Raw genomic sequence first — 4,837 nt, 5'->3', positions numbered from 1 at the left:
TCGACCACAGCCTGGGGGGCGATGTCCCCCAGGACCCCCCTTTGGTTAGCGGCGTTGAAAATATTCCAACACCGCCGAGGTCATAAATAATTTTTCAAAAATTGAAAAGCCGGTATAGTGTTGGCAAACTCAAATTCAAGTGGGTTAAATTGTGTTTGGAAGGCACATTTGGGATATATTTATGCCCAATACCACAGCCTGACCACGGCTTGATACAGTTTACATAAACTAGCACAAGCTCAAAAATTGGACCAAGCCGGATAGTGTCTTTTGGTTAATACCTTTCGTATCCCTTAAATAATGTCGCATAACCATCGCAGTGTCGAGCTTCATATAAATCTAAAAAATAGGTCATTGTAGACGAAACGTTCTCTCTCTTCCGTCTCGTTTAAACCCAAGTCCTCAGACATATCAATCGTGATTTAGATCGAGAGAGACAGATTGATGATGCTGTTTTAGTGTTTCACTGTTTTGATTTTTGTCAGAGAAAAGAAGCTTAGTTTTCATCCAAGAACAAGTAAGTAACCTAAACCCTTTGTTTAATTTTGTTAAAATCGTCTAATGCATGATGTTTTTGTTGATTATAAACTTATAAGTTGAAGTTGAGATGATTGATGCTTCTGAAATTAGGGTTTCTGGATATATGAAATTGGGAATTTCAAAATTAGGGTTTTGTTTTATTTCCCAAATCGATTGGAGCTTGATGTTTGATTATAATTGAAATTAAAAATGATTGACTGCAGGTTTCAATTGGTTATTGTTTGATGGGTTTCAGTAACCTTATAATTTAGAGTAGAATTAAGATTATCTGATTTCTTTTAGCAAATTCATCTGATAGCTCTCTCTATTGTGCAATGCGGCATGCTTTCTCTTTTAAAGTTATTGCTTTCCATATTGATTCTTGATTCTTAGCATCTTGTCTATCATTCAAATCACATACTTTGACCAACTTCAGAGCTATCACCTAATCATTCAAAATTTCCACTTGAATTGAGACTGAACAGACAAAAAAGTATGAAGTTGATGTACTGTCCAAATTTTTCCGATGACAAATGCATATTTGCACATGTTGAATTGAATTAGAAGATGATACTTCTCAATTGAAGTTTCAGAATGGAACCATAATATGAGATTGATGCTTTGAACACATTCTAAAGGGTGCTATTAGGTGGAGTCATGTGTTGTCACTTGCATGTTTTGCCTTTTCATGTTCTGTATACGGAGCTAAGTTTATAATTTAGCTGAGTTTTAGGAAATATCCTACTTTGTATGATTGTTTGGCGGTCTAGTTTTAGTGGATAATGGTGTATGTAGTGATTACTTTTTGGCTGTTGTGTCTCATGTCGTATACAGAACTTGGATGGGGCATCAAGTTCTCTTTTGATATTGAAATTTTAGGCAGAGATCCTATTATATTGTATTATTAGCAAGTACCAGCATATAGCAGTACTTAGGAGCAGTGCTAATGTGTAAGTAAGATAAACGAGCAAGAAATCCAGCTAACACTACTACTACTACTACATTCTACTCTCTAGGATGAAGAGAGAAAGATGAGTGGTGCATTGAGATCTCTGCATAGTAAAGTAACAGAGATCATGAGCATTTTCGTTTTATATATATTTATAAGCTAACAGAGAATCCTCTTTGGACTGTTGCACAAAGGCAAGCATGTGCATTATCTGCAATGGAATATAATTTACACTGCACAGGTATATTATAGCCATATGAACTGCAGAAGACAACAAAACCCCAAAGTTCCATATGAAAAATCCTAGCTTATTGAGTTTTTTTATCTAGTTTCAAGGTTGTATCATAATTCCAATGTATTCTTCCTGTTCATTGTTCTTTTCAGTTTATACTAGTAGTAGTTGAAATACAAATGGCAAGAATTTGCAGTTTTGGTTTCTTGAATCACCATTTGTAACTGCATTTTTTTTAATGGCTTCAAAGTTCCATATGAAAAATCCAAGCTTTTCGTTATATATATATTCACCGTGTGTTTTTGGTTCATTGCAACCTGCAAAACTGTTCATTTTACTTGGTACATGGTATATTGAGATAGCATCTTGGTCTAATTGTTATTGCCACCGCTCTGTTTTTCAGGCCTGACACTTTGGACCCATCTCTGTTACGTCCTAGATGGCTAGATCGAAAAGTTGAATTCGGGGTTACCTGATTTGGAAAGCAGGACCCAGATATTCAAAATTCATTTTAGAACTGTGAACTTGACATTATAGCACTGCGAACCTGTAAACTCTTAGCTCACCTTGGCCCAAATTCCACTGGTAAGGGTTGCTGAGATAAGGCGGCAGTCCTTTATTTGAAGGGCCCCAAGACAACACCAAAAGTGATTTCTGCCTTGTTGATTCCGTTACCTTGATCAGGTAACGAGGGTTTTGAGCACATTTGTAGGCTTGTGGTTTTGATTACAGTGCTTTACCTTCTTCATATTCATTGGAAGTTGATACAAAATGTAATCATTTGTAGGTGGAGATCCAGCGGTAGCAAACATGTCCTGAAGACAACCACCAAAAGTTGGAACTTTTCTAGCAGTAGTATCTCGTACTGCAGCTTTATTTTAACCCCACCTTCCTCGAGTGTACACTGAGTTAACCCATGAATATATCGCATCAATTATGCATTTGGTAGTCTATTCTCTCTGTTTGCTATCTAAAAAGAACTTAATAACATGTACAGCTAAAATTTGGTAACTCTGATTCTTTGGTTTTGCTAGCACAACTTAGATGTGGTGAAATGTGATCCAAGACACTTGCACTCTTAGTACTACCCTGTGCGACTCAATTTGAAATGGTATCTGTGTGGTCTAGATTCTTCTCTTCTCTTGTTTATTTCATAATTTTGTGGCAGGTTTTGATTTAAGGGTTTCGGCGATCTGTCATATCTGATGGGATTCTTTTGGCTGTAAATAAAAGTATTTCAGCAATTTTTTGCCTTGCTGAATTCTTTACGGTTTTGAGCACATTTATATATTCGTAGGCTTGTAGTTTTGATTCAGCTTTCGTAGGCTTGTAGTTTTGATTCAGTTCTGATTTCTTCACCAACGTTGCAGTTGAATAAGTTATCAATAAAATCTCTCTTTAGTATAAATGAAAAGCTTCACTGTGTATAGCTATATGGTCGTGTCTGTGCTGTTACCTATATATGAGTTTCGTAGGGTATGCTTCAAACAGGTTTGATTATTAGCTGACTTTGTAGGAGGGGTAACCTATCTCATTTGATTCTTTACTTCCAATTCAGTCTTCGGCCGAATCAGTTATATCTCTCATTTGCAGGTTTCTCTCGAATTTAATATCTAGACTCCGATGCAACCTCCGTGCGACCAAATGGACTTGGTGTCCAGGAATTTGAGTTCACAGATAAGGGATCGTTTGTAACTCAGTTACATTTCAGAAAATATATATAATGGGATTAACACATTTCGGTCACAAAATTTATACCACTGTTAGCCATTTCATTGAACTGTGAACAGGTTCAAATTTCAAAGAGAAAAAAAATGATACATTTGATATATGTGAAATGCTAGTGGGAATTTCAGATTTGGTTTATATTTGAAAAGTCGGAACGAGGTTTCCTAGTGTCATTTACGTTCTGGTCGAGTTTGCTATCAGAATCACTGAAACCAGTTGTGTTTTCTTCTGATCTACAGGTCATTGAGTTGCCAATTAAGCATCCTGAGCTTTTTTGAGAGTCTCGGAATAGCTCAACCAAAGGTAATTCGGTTTTAACGAAGTGTTTATCAGTGCTGTTTTGCAGGTTTGTAATTATTCACGTTTTGCGAACTCCTTATTCCCTTTCTCTCGTTTTTGGTTGATAGGGTAGTGGCTCATCATACCAACTGCACCTTCATTAGAGTTTCTGGTTCTGAGCTGGTTCAGAAATACATGGAGAAGGATCTAGAATGGTCAGAGAGCTTTTCGTTATGGCTAGTTACGTCATCATTTTTGTGGAAAGCTTTCGGTTACCTGTGTTTTGTACACTTCAATTTGTAGCCGATTGTTTGAGATGATTAAATGGAAATGCTAATTTTTGGTTTTGGTATACCTTCTATTTATATGGCTTGTATTTTATTGCTCTTTCATGGGGAACATGCGATTCACGTGTCAACAAAAAGTCACCTTCACTTGAGGAGATGGTTTCGGTGTTTTGTTTTCTGAACTGTATATCAATAAACTGAATTCCCTAATATTTCAGGTACCAATATACCATGTATCAAAAATAAAATAAAATTGTGGCACAGTGATAATACAAAGTGTCTGAGTTCAACATTGGCTAGTATCTGATCAGTGTGGGGACTAAAATAAATGAAAAACACACTGATTAAAAAAGTAAGAGGGGACTAAAATAAATAAAAAACAAACACTGATTAATAAAATAAGAAAAAACATTGGCAGGGTGATGTGGAGAGGGGTCACCAACCAAATGGAGAGTTTTTATAAAGGGATCATGCATAAAGGGCATAGAACTTTTCGAGAAGACCAGCGGTTTAAATGAAAATGAAAAAAAGAATGTTCCAAACACGAGTCATCGGTGCGTCCAGATAAGACGCGCGCCGGACGCGCATATTGGTGTGACGCGTCGTATCAGCGTCTAACGCGCGTCCTGTGAGTGGGACGCGGACACGAACACGATTCCAAAAACGGAGCGTCCGTGCAACCCAGACTCCAGGAGATGACATAAAGGATGCTTTCAAAGACAAAGATTGAACAAATTTTATTATAAGTGGAAATTTTATTAATTTAAAACATCCTACCTTATGCCATTTGTTGCAACATCTGGAGAGAATGTAATCAACCGATGTTCGTCGCAGAGGTAAAAG

The 4,837-nt window shown here is 36.8% G+C and overlaps 1 long non-coding RNA gene across 2 annotated transcripts; it reads left to right on the top strand.

The window, feature by feature from the left end:
* The first annotated feature begins 347 nt into the window (after positions 1-347).
* Positions 348-4,068, top strand: LOC113281990. 2 transcript variants are annotated; one of them, XR_003326478.1, is made up of 5 exons: positions 348-517; positions 2,104-2,384; positions 2,488-2,645; positions 3,294-3,731; positions 3,836-4,068. It is a non-coding gene; the product is annotated as an uncharacterized LOC113281990 (long non-coding RNA). The 2 variants fall into 2 exon arrangements; XR_003326477.1 differs by having other exon boundaries at positions 2,488-3,731.
* The last annotated feature ends 769 nt before the right edge of the window (positions 4,069-4,837 follow it).

Source organism: Papaver somniferum, chromosome 5 (assembly GCF_003573695.1).
Source record: "Papaver somniferum cultivar HN1 chromosome 5, ASM357369v1, whole genome shotgun sequence".
NCBI classification, from domain to species: Eukaryota; Viridiplantae; Streptophyta; class Magnoliopsida; order Ranunculales; family Papaveraceae; genus Papaver; species Papaver somniferum.
The sequence above is the reverse complement of the archived record's forward strand: the minus strand, read 5'-3'. Positions and strand labels throughout refer to the sequence as shown.